The sequence below is a fragment of the Artibeus jamaicensis genome, unplaced genomic scaffold (genome assembly GCF_021234435.1).
Source record: "Artibeus jamaicensis isolate MK-2021 breed Jamaican fruit bat unplaced genomic scaffold, CSHL_Jam_final contig_391, whole genome shotgun sequence".
NCBI classification, from domain to species: domain Eukaryota; kingdom Metazoa; phylum Chordata; class Mammalia; order Chiroptera; family Phyllostomidae; genus Artibeus; species Artibeus jamaicensis.
In genome coordinates, this window is record NW_026521814.1 from 18,356,590 (window position 1) to 18,379,078 (window position 22,489).

General features: G+C 36.5%; 1 protein-coding gene and 1 pseudogene across 1 annotated transcript in view; one reads left to right on the top strand and one right to left on the bottom strand.

The window, feature by feature from the left end:
* PPP1R1C (protein phosphatase 1 regulatory inhibitor subunit 1C) overlaps positions 1-22,489 on the top strand; it is a 126,638-nt gene that overhangs the window by 37,608 nt on the left and 66,541 nt on the right. The gene's annotated exons all lie outside the window — the stretch shown is intronic.
* On the bottom strand, positions 3,595-5,810 carry LOC119037737 (heat shock cognate 71 kDa protein-like; annotated as a pseudogene).

Genomic DNA, 22,489 nt, shown 5'->3' on the forward strand with positions numbered 1-22,489 from the left:
GGTTGAAAGCCTTCAAGATTAAATATATTAAAGGAGAATGTAAGATACTATATTTAACTATCTGAAGTCAAATACACAAAGAAGAAAGACTTCATGTGATCAAGTTCATGGATTTAAAGGGACAATAGGCTGTGTGAGCCTATCGTGTATGGAGCTAATACAGTCTTCTGAAGCATTAAGGGAACTATGATATACCTCATTTGGAATGTGGTGTTCAATTCTAAAAATAGTTTCAAGAGGATCATCAACTGACAAGAGTAATGAGAATGTGGGCTGAAGCTTCAGGATGAAAGATTTTAGCTCAGAAAATAAAATAATTTTCTAATGGTTAGATTTTACGTGGATTGTATTTTTAAAGTTCTTAATCCATCCCCTTTTACTGCAACTGTTTGAACTAATATTGAAAGACAGTGTGTTAGAACACACAGGAAAAAGTCTTGCTTTGAGTAGAAATTTTTCAAGCTTTATTGAGATATAATTGACATATGACATTGTATAAGTTTAAAGCGTACAACCTGATTATTTGATACATGTATATATAATAAAAGGCTTACTATAGTAAGGCAATCTGTCACCTCATATAATTACATTGTGTGTGTGTTGAAAGAAGATTAATATCTGCTCTCTTAGCAACTTTTGAGTATATAACATAGTTTCACTAACTATAGTTGCTGTGCTCTATGTTAGATCCCAGAACTCATTCATCTTATAACTGGAAATTTGTACCCTTTGATGATCTTCCCATTTCCCCTACTCCCGGCTCCTGAAAACTACCATTCTTCTCTCTGTTTCTATAACTTCCACTTTTTTTAGATCCCACATATAAGTGAGATGATATTGTATTTATCTTTCTCTGTCTGACTTCTTTCACTTAAGTATGACGCTCTGAAGGTCCAACCAGAAATTTCTACAACAGTCAGAAATGGAGCCTGCTTGGCTATGGGATTGGAGTGACAAAGGAAAAGGAAGTCAAAGATTTGATCATTTTATTTATCATCAGTGGAGGACATTTTCATTATTGCTTTTTGTTTCAGAGAGAGAAGAAAGAGAGAGAGAGAGAGAGAGAGAGAGAGAGAGAGAGAGAGGAAAACATCAACTGGTTTCCTCCTGTGTGCACTCCAACCAGGGATTGAACCCATAACCTTTCAGTGAATGGGATGATACTCCAACCAACTGAGCCACACTGGTCAGGGCAAAGATTTGATTTTTTTTTTCCTATATGTGGCTCTCTTTCTCTTCCACTTACCTGTCAGCATACACTGTACTTAATACAACATTTTACTTATGTTCAATGGAACTATGTAGTCATATGCACTGAAAAGGAATTGCTGTACTGGAATAAAAATTATACTCATTTTTTTCTACGAGTTTGTGAAATTTCAATGAAAAATAGAAACGAATACTTCTTGATCTTTGTTTAAGTCCACACATCCTATTCCACGTCACAGACAAAATGCTAAATATAAATAACTTAGTTTGGATCCTCCGGAATGCAGAGCCTGGAAAAAGGATTTGGATGAAAGTACTTTTTTTTTTTTTTTCTGAAATGTACTCCAGTAAACAAAAATAGTGAGACAGGGGAGAAAAGAAAGGAAAGAGAAACATTATTAAGGCCATTTCTGTGGAATGGAGGGTCAGTTGTGCTGGGATCTCTTGAGAAGCTCATAGATTGCCTTTCTAGAGCTGCCTACCTGCAAAACAAAAAAGCAGAGCTTGTATCCACCGTCATCAGTCACCCAGTTGTTATGCATTGTCCTCCAAGAGCACTACACTAGCAGTTGGTTTTCCTAGAGCCAGAGAATGCCCTAGGGAGAAAGAGGGAAGAGGAATGTGATGTGCCTTTTTGAGGTGGGATGCAGAAAATAAGAGTTTTTATAGTCCTTCATTATAACAACAGCATTACAGTGTCTTGCGCCTTGATCGGGAATGTTGTGCTCAGTCCTGTAGACCAGCTTTTAAGAGGGGGCATCACACAGTGAAAACAAACAGGATAACATAAGTCATAAAAACTGACTCACATGGAAAAGCATGAAGGGGGCTGAAGGAATTAACTTTAAGTTTAGATAGGAGAAAAAGATAGGTTCTGTCAGCCAGAGGTAAATCTGAGCTTCTCCAGTTCTTGACTGCAGCCATGACTGGAACGAGGGATGGGCTGGTGGGAGGAGATGCAGTGCCTCTGCAGCATCTGCTACAGTTATCAATCTTTAAGAAAGCCTTCACAAAGAACGTTTATTTTGAAACTTTCCTTCTAACCTCAAAATGATGTACGCTACTCCAATTAATGAGCCACCAGAAAAATCGAAGAAAGAATTGACTGGAAAATGTTGATGGCCAAATATTAGAAGGGCAAAAGGGCACACAAATTAGCATTTGTTCAATTCAGTATTCATAGCTGTTATATTTAGATGAGGTTAAAATACATTTGGTCAATTGTTCATACTTAAATGCATGTGTGTGGAAGTAAATTTGATCCATCTGTTCCTGAATAATTTTCTTAAACCACCAACATTTTATTTTACAAGAACTGATTTCCAAGAAGTCTTATGATATCCTCAACCTCCTGCCAAGCCTGCTTAAAAAGTCTAAAATATGGTTATTGCACCAAACCTCCTCAAATATACTGTTGTTTTTAAAAAAATAAAATAAGCAAGGAAATGAGCAAAATGATTTTTATTTATCTGTTGAAATTAAGCATAAAATACAGAGAAGAAAGCTACATGTATCTATTTTTACTATATATACACACCTAGATATGGTATAATACAAATAATCTATCTACATAGCAAGCCATGTGTAAGCAGTTTACACATGTGTTTTTTACTTAAATGTGGAGTAGATGATCCAGAAAAAATTTATGCCCACTCGGAAGAATGACTTAAGTCTTAAGATTACCCCCATCCCCCAACTCTTGGCTAAAATTTTATTTACTTAGAGGCCTTTCTTCCTCAGCCAAACCCTTAAGTGCTACTATTTCTCCTGGTTGCCAGTAGGCTCCCTGCTTGTCTAGTCCACCACTCTTTTCCTGGGCAATATCAACCTCTCCCATGGCATCACTGACCAATTGGATGCTGATGACTCCAAGACCTGTATCTTCAGCTCTGCTTTCACTTCTGAGAGTGACGATTTTCTGAACTCTTCCTATTTGAATTCTCAATAACTACCTCAAACTTAACATTTTCATAAGTACCCATGAGCCAGAAACTGGATAGAATCTTTGAGTCCCTTCTCCTTTGTCACTCCCATCCTATAGTCAGTCAGTCTCCAAGTCCTGTTCATTCCTTCTCTTAAACCTCTCCCTAACCTGGTTCAAATGATCATTTTCCATCACTTGAATTACTGCGATACCTTCCAAACTGAACTAGCTGTATTTAGGATGGACTCTTCCAACCAATTATCCATACAATTGTCAGAACATCTTTTTTTATGATGCCAATTTTACATAGTTTTGTTGAAGACATCACATTTTCCACTTTATAATACAGTGCTTATAAAATGAATTATTTCCTTTCCCTGTGTACATAGTCCATACTCAAGTATCAAGAATGCTCAGTTTTATTATACAGCAGCTCAAATTCTAAAACCATATGGAATTTGCTACAAACTTGGGTCCTTCAATATTGTGTGTGGAACAACGCTAAATCTACGTAAGAGGGTGGCTTCATCAACCTCTTCAATGCTGGGCCCAGAGGAGGCATCCCGAATGGAGGGGCTCCGCCCCCAGGGAAGCCCCCAGGCATCCCTCCTGGCATGCCTCCTGCACTCTGGTACAGCTTAGTGATGATTGGGTTGCAGACCTTTTCCAGCTCTTTCTGCCGGTGTTCAAATTCTTTTTTTTTCTGCAGTCTGACTCTTATCAAGCCAGTTGATTTCATTGTACTTGTCAAGAATATTCTGTTTAATCTCATCATGGCTTTTGCCTGGAAATTTTTTATCTTCAACAGTTGCTTTCATGTTGAATGCATAGAATTCAAGTGAGTTCTTGGAAGATACCTTGTTCTGCTGCTTCTCATCTTCAGCCTTGTACTTCTCAGATTCCAGGATCATGTATTCAATGTTTTCCTTGCTCAGGTGACCATTGTCATTAGTGATGGTGATCTTGTTCTCTTTTCTTGTACTCTTGTCCACAGTAGAGACATTAAAAATGACATTGGCATTGATATCAAAAGTGACTTCAATTGGAGGAACACCACAAAGTGCAAGAAATAAGCCTGTGAGTCCAAACTTGCCCAGTAGGTTGTTATCCTTTGTCATGGCACCATCACCTTCATAAACCTGAATGAACAAACCAGGTCGGTTGTAAGAGTAGATAATGAAGGTCTGTGTCTACTTGGTAGCAATGATAGTATTGCACTATATGAGGACAGTCATGACTCTACCAGCAGTCTGAATGCCAAAGGAAAGAGGAGTGACATCCAACAGCAGCAAGTCTTGAACATTTTCAGATTTGTCTCCAGAGAGGATGGCTGCCTGGACAGCCTAATCAGGACTGATGCTTTATTCAGCTCTTTTCCACTGAAGAAGTCCTACAGGAGCTTCTGAATCTTGGTGATATGGGTAGAACTCCTCATTAGGACAATATCATGAATCCGAGACTTGTCAAGCTTGGCATCCCAGAGGGCTTTCTCTATGGGGTCCAGGGTAACACTGAAAAGGTCAGCATTAAATTCTTCAAATTGGGCACAGGTAATAGAGTAATAAAAGAGGCAATCAACGCCTTCATAGAGTGAATCAATCTCAATACTGGCCTGCGTGCTGGAAGAGAGTATGGTTAGCATGTTCACAAGCAGTGTGAAGGCAATGAACAGCTCTCTTTTTCTCACTGATGTCCTTTTTCTGTTTGCGCTTGAACTCTGCAATGAAATGGCTGACTGTTTGGTTGTCAAAGTCTTCTCCACCTAAGTGATTGTCACCAGCTATAGATTTGAAGATGGAATCAAAGATTTCATCTTCAATTGTAAGAACTGACACATCTAAAGTGCCACCTCCCAAGTGAAAGATAAGCACATTTCTTTCAGCTCTAACCTTTTTTTCTAAAGCCATAAGCAATAGCAGTGGCAGTTGGCTTATTGATGATTCTAAGTACATTGGGACCAGCAGTGGTTCCAGCATTTTTGGTAGCCAGATGCTGAAATCATTGAGGTAAGCAAGTACTGTGATTGCAGCATTGGTAACAGTTTTTCCAAGGTAGGCTTCTGCAATTTCCTTCATCTTTGTCAAAGCCATAGATGACACCTCTTCTGGATAGAAACTTTTTGTCTCTCCCTTCTATTCTTCTTGGATCTTGGGCCTGCCACCATCATTCATTACCATGAAAAGCCAATGCTTCATATCAGATTGGACAGCAGCACCATCAGATTTACATCCAGTTAAGTATTTGACATCAAAACCTGTGTTGGTAAGATTCATTGCAACCTGACTCTTTGCAGGATCACCTATTGATCTTTCTGTATCAGAAAAAAGGCGATGTAACTTGAGGTGTCCCTGATTGTTGGCAATTATTTCTACTTTTCATGCTGGAAGACACCCACACAATAGTTGGTGATGCCAAGATCAATGCCAACTGCAGTTCCATTAGACGTGGTTGCTTCAGTGCGTGCATGGCTCGCAAAGACCCAGATCAGAACAGCTCCCCTGTGTTCAATGAGCAGAATATCTTTTCTATAAGAGAAATCTGATAAGGTTTCTTCCAGCTTCAAACCTGTCAATGATTTACCACCACTTTTAAAGTTTAAACTTCTTACTATAATAACAATGCCCAAATTACCCAGCTCCTTAAGTCTATAATTTCTGTCTGAACTCACCCCTGGCATTCTATGTTCCAAATATTTATTTTTTAATTTCTAAAACATTGTCATGTGCTCTCACGCTTCAGGGACAGTACCACCAGCTGTTTCTTCTGGTGAATATCCCTTTAACTACCCTGTCCCATCGACTTTCCTTTGCCCATCTCTGTTAGTCAGCTATGTCAGCTTAGGCCTCCTGTCCCTCAAGTTCCTTTTGGACTCTGCCAAGGCTAAGTTACATGCCCCTGACATGTACTCTACCTCACTTTGTGCTTCCTCTGTTATGGACTTGATAAATCACATTGTACTGTGGTTGTGTGTTTAATTACCTGTCTCTTTCAACAGAGTTTATCATGTTCCCTAGGAGGGTTGGATCCAAGTTCCCAGAAGGATGGCCAACACATGTTATATAACTGATACATTATTGTTATGATATTGGATACATTACCTTTAATTTTTATTTTTTAATACATTTTATTGATTATGCCATTACAATTGTCCTATTTTTTCTCTTCTTTGTTGTCTTACATCTGGTACCCCCCCCACCAGAATTCCCTCACTTTAGTCCATGTCCATGGGTCATACATATATGTTTTTTGGCTTCTCTACTTCCTATACTATTTTTAATCTCCACCCCCCCCATCTATTTTGTACTTACCATTTATGCTTCTTATTCCCTGTGTCTTTTCCTCCATTTTTCCCCTTTCCCCTCCCCACTGATAACTCTCCATGTGGTCTCCATTTCTGTGATTCTGTTCCTGTTCTAGTTGTTTACTTAGTTTTATTTTAGGTTCAGTTGTTGATAGTTGTGAGTTTGTTGTCATTTTACTGTTCATAGTTTTGATCTTCTTTTTCTTAGATTAGTCCCTTTAACATTTCATATGATAAGGGCTTAGTGATGATGAACTCCTTTAACTTCATCTTATCTGGGAAACACTTTATCTACCTTTCCATTCTAAATGATAGCTTTGCTGGCTAGAGTAATCTTGGATGTAGGTCCTTGCCTTTCATAACTTTAAATACTTCTTGCCAGCCCCTTCTTGCCTGCAAGGGTTTCTTTTGAGAAATATCTGATAGTCTTATGGAAATTTATGATATATAAAGGAACATTTTAGATGTTTATCTTTATATCCCAATATCTTTTCTAGAAATAAAAACTATTACATTTTCTCTGACTGACTGATGAAAATTGCAAAGCAGATTTAATAAATTACTGTCAATTTGATATCTTTAAAATTCTACTCTTATAACTATGTATAGGCTTAAAAAATAACAGAAGTTAGCTTTCGTCATTAGATAGTCTATAAATACTTCACATTCTAATTAATATTTCTTTTAAAATATTAATTATTTTATTCATTCAGTTTTCAAGACTACATGATCAAACATCTGTGTAATTTCATATGTAAACTTGGTAGTTTTCCTGCCCTGGCAATTGTAACCTTCATGAAATTTCTTAATTTTCTTTTCTCAAATGTAATTTATTTGAGTATTGCACAATGTGTTCTAAGAAGCAATGACTATTTATAGCAGATATTTGAAAGAAGTATTAAAAGACAAAGTACTGGAATCAAAAACTAGTTCAAAATGTGCAGCACCAATATCTGATACAGAAACAAAAAAATTATGCATATGTCTACATCAAGAGAAAAAATTTTCTATATTTGTATAAGATTTAAGAATTATTTATTTCTTCAATGCTGATACAAGAAGAAAATTAAATAAAAACATACTTGAATGTAGTTTATAAGTAAGTGCCTATGATTGCCCATGTTTTGTATGTAAGACTGTCACCATGGATCTAAAATGCATCTCATATCAAGATGGAGATGTAGGTAGATACACTGTGCCTCCTTACACAACCAAAAGAAGAATAGCAACAAATTTAAAAACAAAAGGCCACCAGAACTGTCAGATCATTGAACTGCATGGAAGTCTGACAATCAAGATATTAAGGGAGAAACATTCACCCATACTGGTAGAAGGGGTGGAGATGGGCAGCTGGGACAGAGAGTATGCAGCATGTCAGTGGCTGGCAAAGTCCCTCATTTGCATGCAGATACACTGAAAGGAACAACTGGGGAGCAAGACAGATTGTGCAACCCAGGGTTCCAGCATGGGAAAATAAAGCCTTAAAACCTCTGACTATAAAAACCTGTGGGGTTGTGGTGACAGGAGAAATTCTCAGCCCCACAGGAAAGTTCATTGGAGAGACTCAGGGGGTCATACAATGTACACATACACACCTACCAAGGAATTAGCACCAGAAGGGGTAAATTTGCTTGTGGAAAGCAGCAGAAGTGACTGAAAGCCAGCCTGGAGCTGAGCAAACAGCATTGTTCCCTCTCAGACCTCTCTCCTACAAACAGTGCCACAATGCAGCAACGTGGGTTGCCCCATCCTAGCAATAACTAAAGCTCCACCCCTTACTACATAATAGGTGCATGACAAAAATATATAGTCCAAATGAAAGAATAGATCAAAGCTCCAAAAACAGAACTAAGCAATGAAGAGATAGCTAACCTATCAGATGCAGAGTTCAAAACATTGGTAATCAGGATGATCACAGAAATGGTTGAGTATGGTTGCAAAATAGAGAAAGAACTGAAGGCTATGCAAAGTGAAATAAAGAAAAATGTACAGGGAATCAACAGCGACAGGAAGGAAACTGGGACTCGAATCAACAATTTGGACCAGAGGGAAGAAATAAACACTCAGTCAAAAGAGAATAAATAAATAAGAATTTAAAAAAGTGAGGAGAGGCTTAAGACCTCAGGAACAACTTTAAACGTCCCAACATCAGAATCAGGGGGTGCCAGAAGAAGAAGAGGAAGAGAAAGAAATTGAAAAATCATTTGAAAAAAACAATGAAGGAATACTTCTCTAACATGGCAAAGGAAATAGGCTTCCAGGAAGTCCAGGAAGCTCAGAGAGTTCCAAAAAAGTTGAACCCAAGGAAGCACACACTTAAGCACATTGGAATTACATTACCTAAGATGAAAGATAAGGAGAGAATCTTGAAAGTGAGAAGAGAAAAGATAGTTACCTACAAAGGAATTCCCATAAGACTATCAGCTGATTTCTCAAAAGAAACCTTGCAGGTAAGAAGGAGATGGAAAGAAATATCCAAAGTCATGAAAGGTAAGGACCTACATCCAATATTACTCTAGCCAGCAAAGCTATCATTTAGAATGGAAGGGTACATAGAGTGCTTCCCAGATAAGATGAAGTTAAAGGAGTTCATCATTACCAAGCTCTTATCATATGAAATTTTAAAGGGGCTAATCAAAGAAAAAGAAGAAGATCAAAACTATGAACTGTAAAATGATAACAAAATCACAACTATCAACAACGGAACCTAAAATAAAACAAAACAACAACAAAAAACTAAGCAAACAACTAGAACAAGAACAGACTCACGGAAATGGAGATCCATGGAGGGTTATCACCAGGGTTGGGGAGAGAGGAGAGAATTGGGGAAAAGGTGCAGGAAATAAGCCTAATCGATAGGCATACAATAGATGAGGAGGTTAAGAATAGTATAGGAAATGGAAAAGCCAAAGAACTTATGTATATGACCCATGAACATGAACTAAGGTAGGGGAATGCTGGAAGGAATGTGGATGCAGAGTGATAAAGAGGAGAAAAAAATGGGACAACTGTAATACCATAATCAATATAATATGCTTTTTAAAAAGTCAATGTATTTTCCCAAGACAGTAATAGGAAATATTGGCTATATTCTCTCAAATAGATTAGCATTATAGATTTGCTTTGTTAGATTTTTTGGTGTATATTAGAAAATGTATTGCAGTGGACTGTGAAATATCCATTAATAGAGATGAGAATGTCAATGACTGTTTCTCAATTACTGTCAGATACATCAACTAGTTCTTTCATGTAAGGTAATTTTAGTACAACACAAAGACAAGCAGAAATGCAAAATGATTTGAATTGCTATTCTTTGTACTAAAATGTTTTAAAATGTAAAATAAGGAATACATCAAAAGCCAATTCTAAGTTTATCTTCACTTACCAGTTTTTGTGAAAACTGTAGTCTCCCCACTTAACTAATAATTCAAATTAGAAATACATTAATTTATGATATGTAAAGAAACAGTTTGGATGTTTACCTTTATATCCCAGTATCTTTTCTAGAAATGAAAACTATTATATTTTTTCGGTCTGGCTGATGCAAATTGTAAAGCAGATTTAATAAGTCACTGTCAATTTTAGCAGCCAGTGTGAAAAAAACAGAAAGCAGTCTATGGAGTGAAAGGAATGCTAAATATTCCAAATGTTGGTCAGTAGGTAATTCCATTTCTGGCTCCAATGCCTCTCTGACCCACCTTTAAGCAGTTGTTCTCAAAACTCCCTGTCATCACCACTCAAATGCTTAACTCCCAAATAATTTTTCTCATGCTAACGTCAGTGGTTTCTCTTACTCTGACTTATAAGGCACCTGGTTATGGAACTTCACTTGGGTGCTCTACTAAGAATACCTTTGTAATATCCTGTATAATAGGATGATGAAATTTTAGTGTTTTAAGTTGGTTAAAACCTAAATTATTCTAATCCTAACTACTAAAGAAATTAGGTTTATTAGATCAAAATGACAAAGAATACCTTGTTGCAAAAACAATATGTGCTCTTTAAATAAATAATTGATTAGTTGTTCACTTGCCTGAAACATCTGATAATTATTTTAAATAAACCTATAAAATTGGTGTAGAAAGTATGATTTATAATCAGTTCTCTAGGTAAGTCTATGAAAAGGAGATAGAAATTTTAAAATTAGAATTTCTGGAATAAGTGTGGCCATTGAAACTAATGTTATTTCAAAAGAAAACTCATACATTAAATGAACCAATATATTTTGTTGGGGGAAATGTGGTAAATTCAAACTCCAAATAGGCAGAAAAAAAAACCTTTACCAGTGATTGAAAATTACAACAAAGTAAGATGATGCAACAGTTCTTTGGCCCTCATAAAAGCTGGTTCTGTGGTAGGATAGAATAGATTTTATAAGAGAAACTAAGTTTAAAAAGTCAAGAATACTAATGAAAAGCAGACTGTTGAGGTTTTAAATAGCCTATTTTTCTGTTCTTCTTTTGCTGTGTTTGGAAGTGGCAGCAGAAATTATGAAATATAAGCATATTAAGGTAGTTTGAAAGATATCAAATCTCTATCACAAGACAATTACTGGTTGAGTTCTTTCTTAATAACCAACATAATCTATCTCATTCCTTTCTTGTCATCTCCTTCACTAGTTCCATGTAGAATACTTTGTACCTGGCCCTTATAAACTTACATAATAAACCATTTATACTCTGAGAGATCCAAATCTATTTGTTAGTGGCATTATTTCTTTCAGGGGGCCAGGGGAGAATAAGGGAGAACATGGTCCTTTATACATGTTCCTTGACATGTATAGGAACATGCATAAAGGACCTATGGACACAAAATACAGGGAGGGGATTGATTGGGGGAGTGGGGGTGGGCCAGGGGGGAGAGCAATGGGGGAAAATTGGCACAACTGTAAATGAACAACAATAAAAAATAGTGGAAAGCTATAAATAATATAATAAGAAAAATACAGCTGCATGAATATTGGCACAACAGGGTGAAACTATTCCTACTATTTGCTTCTTTTCCCCATGGCCCCTTTTCAGTGCATATAAATTCATTCCTCTGGTGGTTTTATTTTGGGCCCCAGCTATGACTAAATCTAAGAGCTCAAAGAAAAACACAGCTGAAACCACTGCCTGATGGCTTAACTCACAACCCCGAATGATAGGCATCCAAACAAAGCTGAGCAAGCCTTCAGCAAAAAGGCTGATGACTAGAGGCCCTGGCTGGCTACTCAGTCCATTAAAGCATCGTCCCAATACTCCAAGGTTGTAAGTTCAATTCCTGGTAAGGGCACATACAAGAACCAACAAATGAATGCATAAAAATAAGAAGAATGGCAAATTGATGTTTCTCTCTCTCTCTCTCTCAGATCAGTAATAATAATGAAAGACAGTCTAGTAACAAGAGCTTGTTTTGAAAAAGTGGAGTATTTGGTAGTAAGTCAGAAAGAAGGGCTATATCATAGCTCTCTTAGGATATTTTTCATAGCCCTACTAAAAAGAAACATTGAGAATTCTAGTCCCCTACTGTAAGAAAAACATGATAGATTTCTCCGGCACTTGAAATGCACTGATTCTATGGTAGCATGCTGAAGCCACTAACAATGACAAATTTACATACAAAATGAAAAGCTGAGCTGTGCACAGAAATTTCTTTCATTTGTATTTGACTTATTCTTACTCAGGTCTGAAAGCTTGTGGGTCAGTGATTATTCTTGAATTGGTAAACCTAAAGCCCATGAATTGTGATCCCTGGGTCTTGAGAAAGAAACATATCCTCCCTTCAAACATGTTAGGCATAACAATAAAGAATCCGCTGGAATAGAATCATTTAGATTTCACTGCTCTTTTCAGAAATCTGATGGTAAATTCCTTCTAAGATTGTCACAGATGGTGCCAATGTTCTTGTGTTTTAAATCTCTAGGGCACCTCAAAAGGAGGACTATAAATTGCTTTTCTCTGTTGCCATTCCTCTACAGAACAGAATAATTTTTTTTCTGCAAAGTAGTGCTAAAAAAGATGGAAAAGAAAAGCCGAGTACAAATATACTAAGCCAAAGAACACATATGCATAACTCATAGACCGACCCAGACAACAGTGTGCTCATAACCAGAGGGAAGCGGGTGGGAGGGGGGTACAGGTGGGCATAGGGAGGGGTGGGATATCTGTAAAAGTGTCAACAATAAAATTTAAAAAAATTTAAAGGAGATATACTAAGGACTTAAGGGAGTATCTCCATTTTTGGCAAAGGTATAAAATCCCATTTATTATAGGAGTGGAACGTAATAATTGGAAGATACACTGAGCATCTTAATGATGCTATGCAAATAAAGTTATAACACACGTTCTTCCCTGAAATATCTCGGATATTATACTGCCATGACCACACTCAAGCAGACCTGAGAGTCATAGGAGACTGTGAAACGTGCAATGGTCCAGGCACCCTGAGAGGGTGGCTCCCACCTGTGTCTGTGTTTCTGGTCCACTCCCTGGAGTTGCTCTCAGTTCTTGAAAAAAAACAAACGTTTTCAGAGTAGTCACTACATGCAGCTTTTGTGGCTAGGTCAAGAGACGTATATGTTGATGAAGAGAAAAGATGAGCAGTGGTATTTTTAAATTAGAAAGTAGACAAGGAGCCTTACAAATTCAGTTGTAACCCAAGGAAGAAAATATATAAAAACCACTTATCTTAAAAGAGGCAAAAGTTAATTTTCAAAACTAGAACCCAGAGAAGGAACTTTCCTTCTTTCCTTTTGAACCAAAGAATGTTTTTTAAAAAACTTGTGTCTTAGAACAGACATGATTTGACATTTCATCTTCATTTTGGAAGAATAATTTTACTGCATATAGAATTCTGGGTTGACAGGTAGTTTCTTTCAGTACTTTAAATGTGACCTCACTGTCTCCTGGAGTCCATTGTCCTGACCATCTTATTACTGCTTTTTGAAAACATTTTCTTTTTAATTGGCTGCTTTTAAGACACAATATTATCTGATTTTTAGCTGTTGGAAGTTTTGATATGATACTCCTATATGCAATTTTATTTTTCCCTTTCTTTTATATTCTGTTCCTGTTTGAAGTTTGTTAAGCTCACATATCATTCAATGTTTTGTTTTTTTGTTTTTATTTTTTGTTTTTTAATTCTTGGCCATCATCTGTTCCTCTTCTACTTATGAGACTCCAATTACCTTCATTTTATGCCTTTTTTTCTGTGTCTCAAATATCCGTTATGTTCTGTTCCACTTTTTCCATTCCTTTTTTTTCCTCTGTGTACTTCAGTTTGGATTGTTCTACAGAACTGTGTTTTAGTTCACTAATGTTTTTGTATCTTCAGGTAGGTCCAATATGCTTCTAGACCACTCATTGAATTCTTAAATTAGGGTGCCATCTGTTGAAATTTATGAAGTTGTTTCTTTCCATGGATTATATTTCTATGTTAGAATTGCTTCTTTATAAGTTTATTTTGTTAAGGCTTCCCTGTCTCTTTATTAAACATATTAATGAGAGTCTTTGACAGCTAACTTTAATAGCTGAAGTGCCTGCCCACTTCTATGTCCTCCTTTCCCTTAGTTATTAACCCTGTCCTTGTGAAAAACCCCATTATTTTCATTGAATGCTGGATATCTATGTTTAAGAAACTTCAAAGGCTCCAAAATGTTAAATAATTTTTTCAGGTGTTTAAAGTGTTTACCTTTTTTATCTGCAAGAGAGAGTATGGGACCAATAATGTAACCCAATCATAAACTATGGTAGGGTGAGGTCGGATTTCAGTCTTGCTATGACTCAGTTCACTATGTTTCATACCAGTTCTAGTCTTTCAGTTAGGAATCTGCAGGTCTTTGTTTGAAATTTATGTTCCATTATTAAGAGGCTTTTGAATGATTTCTACCCTTTAGAATCTCTCAAATGTCTTTAGCGGGGACAAGTTGTACCTTTGAAGGCCCTCGAGTCTTCAGTTTTGTTACTCTCGTCCCCACACCGTCACTGAAATCTCCCCTGGAGCCGCTGTTGTCCTGCAGCAGCCCTCGGCCAGGGGCCCAATAGGACTTGTCCGCCTCTCTCTCTGAAATGTCTCATACGTGTAGTTTCTTTTGCTTCTGCAGGTCTTCCTGCCTCCTGTAACTCATCTTGTTTTTCTAGTTCTGATAAGCAATGTCATTGGCATGCTGTGACCTTGAGCATACTACCACAAGCAAAACCTTAAAATCTAATATGAAGGCCGTGTCTTGTTTTCTGATTAGTGTCCTAGTTCTGTGACTGTCCCGTGTGACTTCTACTCAGTCTCGTGGTAACGGTTCTCCTCTCACAGCCCAGGCTGTCAGTGGGGGTGTCTTCTTACTGCTCGGCTTCATCAGAGGTGATCTTTGTCACCTGTTTATGACGGCTGTGTGCTTGTACTAGACCTTGAAATCTTAATTCCGGTTCCTATGGCTGAATTGCCTTTCAGAACTCAATTCTATCCACTGACTATGTTTCAGTTTGGTGTTCTGGACTCAAAATCGCTGCCTCTACATCCACCCCACACTCTGCAAGCCTCCACTTGTGCACGCGTTAACTCTGAGCGGCACCTCCGGACCACCGGCTGCGATGCCACTGTGACCTGTTCTCTGATCGTCCTGCCACAGTGGACATAGTTATGAACAACCTCGCTTAATCATTTTATCTTCCCAGAGCTTTGCCAAAATAAATACTAATCTCATTTCACTTAGTCATTCTGTCTACCTGTCACCCAGAAACCAATACTTATTCTTACAATAAGTGGATTACAAAACAGATGTAAAACTGAGTGGAAGTTTTAAAATAAAAACACTTAATATAGAAGATTTTTTCCATTTCATTTATTAATTTGGGTGTGCTTTGCATATATTTCTCAGAATGTAAGTCCCAGAACACATTTGACTGCAATTTCAACCAAATTGCATTATAGCAATCACAAATTTTCCTCTTGACTAAATTTAGAAAGAAGGAAATTTAAAACATTCTCTCTGAATGTTTCAGGGAAGCTGCCCATAGAGATGGAGCACATTCTGCTTTTAAACAAAAACAAAACCATAGCCATGCCCACCATGATCCAGCAAGACACACAGGTTGGACAGAAAAATAACCTACCTTCCCTGAATATTTTGAATTTTATTGAGAAAATTGCCTGAGAAAATGCAGCTATTGTTTCAAGCACTAGCTGGACAGCATAGAAAAAAATGAAGAAAGAATATTTGCGTGATGGAGACCTACAGGGGAAACACAAAATAACTGATAATTTATTTATAAAAAATATGTATTTATTCTTACATGTTTTAACTTCAGTTACTGTCAATGTGCTCTCCATTTGATGCAACACACCTAGTGAGACATATTTTCCCACTGCTCAAAAAAGTTTTTGAACTTGTCGATTTTAATGCCTTTGATTGCTTCTGACATTTTTTGTTTCAACTCTTCCACAATGACAAAGTGTTTCTTTTTGAGGATTTTTTTCATTGAAGAATCAAAAAGGTCACACGGGGTAAGATTGTGTGAATGGAAAAAGTGAGGCACAGGGCTCATGCCCTTTTTTGGTCAAAAGCTGTTGGATACTAAGAAAGATGTAGATAGGTGTGCTTGTAAATCACCCATCATGAAATGGGAAAACATGTTGAAAGAGTCTTTGAAAATAATTCACTGAAGCCTAATGCAGCCTCTCACAACAATGCCAGCTGGTACCCTGATACAGATGAATTCCTAGAACACTCACCTAGTGGGGAAGCCTGTAGTAGAAGGAGTCCACCCTCTCAAAGATAATTCTATTTTTTAATCCCCCCTTGTATTCTGCAACTTTATTTTCCATGCAAAATGTATTATCAGAGTCTCCTGAAGAAAGGAAAAATACTTTATGCATTGGCTACTGAATAAAGTCTGTGAAGTTGTAGTGTTACTTTCCTGTTAGGAGGTTAAAAGAACTGAAAAATCAAACTCTAGTACGTAATACTGTGGGAGCTGGAATAATTTGATTTAATGAGAGACTTTTTAAGTCCAGAACTGTATAGGGGAAAGCGGTTCTATTCATAAGAGTTAGTCATAGTTTTTCTTGGTAACTAAACATCACCACAACATCAGTTTCAGTATTTTCATGATGGACATTTACAAAAACATAAAAACAGGCAAGAAATTATTTTGTCAGAACACTTTGAAAACTTACATAGCCTCAGTTTTTCAATTCAAAGTTTGGTGTGAAAGCATGTGGAATTGTAGCAACTATAACTAGATGATGATTCTCGCTGCCTAAGAAAACATTTAGAAAATAGTTTTTAATAAAAAGTTTGACAAGCATATGGGATTAAATGTTGATAGCTAAATAACAAAATGACCTCTACACATTGGTTCCCACTCTTTGAGTATATTTAAATCATTTGTTTTTAAATATAAAGATGTATATGAGATGTTTTAGGTTTATTTGAGATGAATGGTTAGTATTTTATAAAACTCTTTTTAAAGCAAATTATTTTGTTTTTGAAAAACTTGTAATGACATTAACTTTAGATTGATAATGATAAATTTATAGACACCTTGTATTTAACAAAAAATGTTAGCAATATAAAAAATTTAGTGTTTTTATAGTTCAAGATAATTTGGGAGGTTAGTCTGACCTCTTTCCAAGATTTGTTTTGAGGGCTGGTGTTGAACAATTCTGTGTAAGTCTCCTTGAACTCCGCTGTTACCGTCACTGCCGTGAGAAGGATCTGCCTACGGAGGACTCTTAGATCCCCAAGGTGGTGCAGGGGCAATCATTTTTTTAGTTATTAGTAAAAACATAATAAATATGGAAAGCGCTATAAGTTAATGATTCAGTGCTTAATTCCATATACCATAAAATTTCATTGGCAAAAAATTAAGAAGGCTTGAGTCAGTTTTCACTCAGGATTTTGTTAATGTGACGCACAGAGTCCATTCATCTACGTAGGGCATGAGCCTACGCAGCAGAGGCTCGGGTGGTGTCTTGGTATGTTGCTCAGCTAGGCATACCACATTTTCCTAAATTTTAGAATTTTTTCACTCGCCCTATAGCCATTTCCCTAGGTAGGCTTTTAACTTGTACTACTTAGAGCATGAAGAAAGTGGGTGACAATCTGAAGTATATCTCTATAAAGAGACGATCCAATGGAGGCCTCTCTGTGAATGACAGCGACATTTAAAAGTATCCATTGCAACTTCCTGAAGTCCATTCCTGAACTTCCCTTCGGGACTGACAGTAGATATGAGAGGGTCTGATATTTCCTAATCTATTATTGCAAACAAAGCCAAGGGTCAACTAACAGATTAAATCCTGGTTGTTATGACAACTGCAAGGAAGAAAATCCATGTAAACTGAATTTATCATGGTACGGTTAAATGATAGGGTGGATAAGTTGGTTCAAATGAGTGCCATTGACCACAAAAAAAATTTAAATATATTTATAATAAAGTTTTGCAGATGATTTTGGTGGCCAGAATCTTGGCTCCATGCCAAAGTCGTCAGATGAAACAAGTATGAATGAAAACAAACCAATACTCTGCCATAGAAGAATATTGAAAAATCTCAATTTTCTTTCTTCTGTTAGTGCAGGCATTCCTGGCTCTAACCCTATCAGTTAATATTTATGTTTAGGAAATGGTAAAGGAAGGCTTTGCTAAATGAAATAATCAAGCTGGCTTCTTTTGTGTGACTTGCCATCGCAGAGTGATGGTGGTTCTGTGAAACTCAGTACTAATGTAGTGATTCTCCCCGACCAGTGCACGCTGGTCACACTGCTTTCTCTTCTGCCACTCCTCTCACATCAGTAGGACAAACGGGAGGCCATTGCCATGGCACAGCAACATCACTTTGCTGCTTCAACCTGCCGTTTTATAAATAAAGGGAAGGAAATTATCCACTGCATTTTAGAATTATTTTTATTTGTTTTGTATTCTCAGCATGAAATTAACTGAAATCACAAAATATGGAGCCACTCATGTGTTATAATGTTTTTAGTAAAATAAAATATATGATTATATAGCAGACTATAATTGTCAAGTTGACAAGTAACAAAAATCAACTAAATCCTGGCAAATAATTAGAACAGCTCTCAAATGAGTGAACTAGAAAAAAAAGCCATATAACATATTACTAAATAAAATGCTATATTATATATATGTTTTCTGATATTCCCCAAAAATTCAGAGTAGGGAAGAAATGGAAGTAATTTTGGAATCATGCAAGACAAGCTCATAAGATAAAAGAAAATAATATATTTTCTAAAAAGGACTTTCATTTGGATAATCTAATAAATTTAAGACAGATGTTCATAAGGAAAACTAACCAATCACTCCAAGTCCAATAATAATCAGAGCTTTGGAAAAAATTGTCTGCAGTTTCCACCTTTCACTCCGTTTTGTGATGTGTAATATAATTTTTGATGAAACACATTTTCAACTAAAACAGATATGTGTAAGAATATCCATCTTAATTTTGTTTGTATAAATGTTGTATCTTTGTTCTTATTTCTATATACTCAGGAATGTATAAAGTTGATGTTACTCATAAATATAATAAGGTATAAAAATTGATCTTATTTCAATGTCTGAAAATGCCTATCTTTTTTCCTTTAGAATACAGTTTTGTAGGTAGAAAAATACTTTTGCTTACTGTGCTTTTGTCTTCTGGCATTTCTTACTGTAGGTGAGGTATTTTCCCATGGTAAATAATTTTTTGCTAATCTGACCAAAATTTTTGATTGATTTGCAACAACAACAACAACAACAACAACAATAGCAATTACCTATCCTTTTTGCTCCAAACTTAAAAAAAAATCAGGTGCCTATACTTGTATATAAGATTAACCAATCAGATGCAACCTTATAGTGAGATGTGACCAATAAGATGCAACTTTATTGTTTGACCCATGTATTTATGGTTCAAGACAGGGCAATTATGCCAATGGCTACTTTTGTGTTAGCTGTTGTCATTTTTTATTTGACAAATAGGTATTTTCTATTTTAAAAATTATTGTGGTAAACAGGTTGAGAATTGTTGCTTTATAGTGATATCCACCCTATTCTCTCCCACCATTCCTAATCTCTGACAACTATTGAGATGTTCTCCTATAACTTTTTTCATTCAGGATTTTTATATAAATTGAATCATCTAGCTTGAGACCTTTTCCAGTTGACTTTTTTTCACTTAGCATTTTGTGTATAATTAGGTCCATTTAATTTTTTTGTCCACTGTGCCAATCTCTGTCTTTTAATTACTGTGTTTATACCAATTGTAGTTAATGTAATTATATGTTAGTCTTAAATCTCCCATTTTTTGGTGTGTGTTCTGGTTTTACTATTTTTTTCTTCTTTTCCTACCCTCCTGTAGGTTACTTAAACATTTTTTATGATTACATTTTGATATATCTATAGTTTTTGTCAGTGGTTTCTATATGTATAGATTTTTTTTAGCAATTATTCTGTTATATATACACAGCTTATCAAAGTTTTCTGGTGCCAACATTTTATCAGTTTGAATGAAATATGTGAACTTTATCTTTCTTTAAGACTCTATACTTTTTTCAGTATAATATGATATTCTTAAATATTTCCTCTATAGTTACTGGGAACCATGTCAGACAATGTTCATTTTGCTTTCAATAGTCAAACATAATGTAGAAAACTCAAGAGGAAAGAAAATTCTATGATATTTACCCACATTTGTGCTCTTTCCATCATTCTTTCTTCCTTGTGATTAGAGAAATTCCTTGAGCTGATTGTTTTAGCACAGGCCTGCCGGTAAAAATTAGTTTTCCTTCATCTGAGGTTGTTTTTGTGTCCCCTTCATTCTTGGAGCATAGCTTCACTGGATATGGCATGCAGAGTAAATAGTTCTGTCCAGCACTAGAAAGGTGTTGTGCTGCTTCTTTCTGAAACCATGTTTTCTGGTGAAAAATATGCACATTGTTCTTCCCTCGTGGTAAGGTGCCATTTTCTCATGCTGCTTCGTTAGCACTGGCTGGTTGTGAAAGTGCCAGGGTTCCTCTGGCTTCCTTCAAAAAGAAAGAAGAAGAGGAGTAAACATTTAAAAGTTTTCTGTCTTTTAGAAAGCAGGTGTCCTTTTCCTGGTCCTTTAGAGAAAGTGGGCTTTTTTTTGAAATTTCTTTTTTTGCTGGTTTCTTTCGGCATTTCTGGATTCCCAGCTTTTCCAGTATTCAGTCCCGAATATGAGGGAAAGAAAGCTCAGGGAACTCGCTGGTGTGCTGTTCCTCGTTTCCTGAAGCCCCAGCTGCTCTGTTGTTTTTCTCTATGCCTTTTAGTTTCCCTGTGTTTGTTGGTCATAATTCTATATCACACATATGATGTAAATATAAATAAATGATTATATATAAACAATTATATATTTATAGATAATATCCAAGGTTTTAAAGCCATACTGAGCCCAGTCTAGAGATTTTCACTTTTACTGAGTTTTTTATTTCCGTGATTAAATTTTGCATTTCTAGCCCTGGCTGGTGTAGTTCAGTGGATTGAGCACGGGCCCTGCGAACCAAATGATCGCAGTTCGATTTGTCAAATATAATGTCTGAGTTACAGGCCAGTTCCCAGCAGGGGATGCATGAGAGGCAACCATACGTTGATATTTCTCTCTCTCTCCTTCCTTTCCCCTCTAAATAGAAATAAATAAAATCTAAAAAAAAACCCAGCATCTTTCCAATTAAATAAATTTTTGCATTTTCTATTTGTTTTTTTTTATATTAACCTGTTCTTTTTCTAGTTTAGCCAAATTTTTGTTTTAACATTTTGTGAGTTTTTAAAAAATGGATATACTTTTTTATCTCTTGGTGGGTCGCAAATATTCTCATAAAGACATTTTTACACTGCTCTTTTTTTTTTATTGTTGTTCAGTTACAATTGTCCTGCCTTTTTCCCTATTGCTCTGCCTACCCCACCCCCCAACTCCCCTAGTCAATCTCCCCCTTTGTCCATGCCCATGAGTCCTCTGTTCATGTTCCTTTGCTTGCCCTTTCCCCATCTTTCCCTTGTTGTCCTCTTTCCCCTTCCTCTATGACCACTGTCAGTTTGTTCTTTATTTCCAAGTCTCTGGTCCTATTTTGCTCATTTGTTTGTTTTGTTGATTAGGTTCCACTTACAGGTGAGATCATATGGTATTTGTCTTTTACCACCTGGCTTATTTCACTTAGCATAATGTTCTCCAGTTCCACCCAGCTCTTGAGAAGAATAGAAATTCCTTCTTTCTGCTGAGTAGTATTCCATTGTTATTCCACTGTGTAAATGTACCTCAGGTTTTTGATCCTCTCATTTACTCACAGGCACTTAGATTGTTTTCAGCACTTGGCTATGTAAATAATGCTGCTGTGAACATTGTAGCGTGAAGGTTCTTTTAAATTGGTAGTTCGGAATTCTTAGGGTATAATCCCAGCAGTGGGACTGCTGGATCAAAAGGCAGTTTCATCTTTAGCTTATTAAGGAAATTCCATACTGTTTTCCACAGTGGCTGCACCAGTCTGCATTCCCACCAACAGTGCACTAGGAACTGCTCTGTTTTCATTTCATCTGGAGAAAATTCATCTTAGAGTTGCTTTTCTGGCAGTCATCCTTACATGTTTCTTTTCTTCTTATGTTTGGTAATTTAATTTTCAAGTCATTATGAGTGAGAATCCCGTCTCTCACCACCTTAAGTTTTTATTGATCAATGATTTATTATTTTTAGAAAGAGGGTAAGAGAGGGAGAAAGAGAGGGAGAGGAACATTGATCAGTTGCCTCTTGCATTGATCAGTTGCCTTAGTTGCCTAAGGACCGAACCCACAACCTGGGCATGTTGCCCTGACCAGGAATCAAACTAGCAATGTTTTGTCTTACTGGACAACGCCCAACCAACTAAGCCATACCAGTCAATGTGTTAATAGATGATTTTTTAAGAAAAATTTTAGATTTACAGAAAAAATTAACAGAAGGCACATTGAGTTTCCACTTATCTCCCTCATTATGAACATTTTGCATTAATCATTGAAGCATTATATTGTTGCAATTAATGACCAACAATGATCTTATTAATTGAAACCCACACTTCATTCAGATAGCCTTAG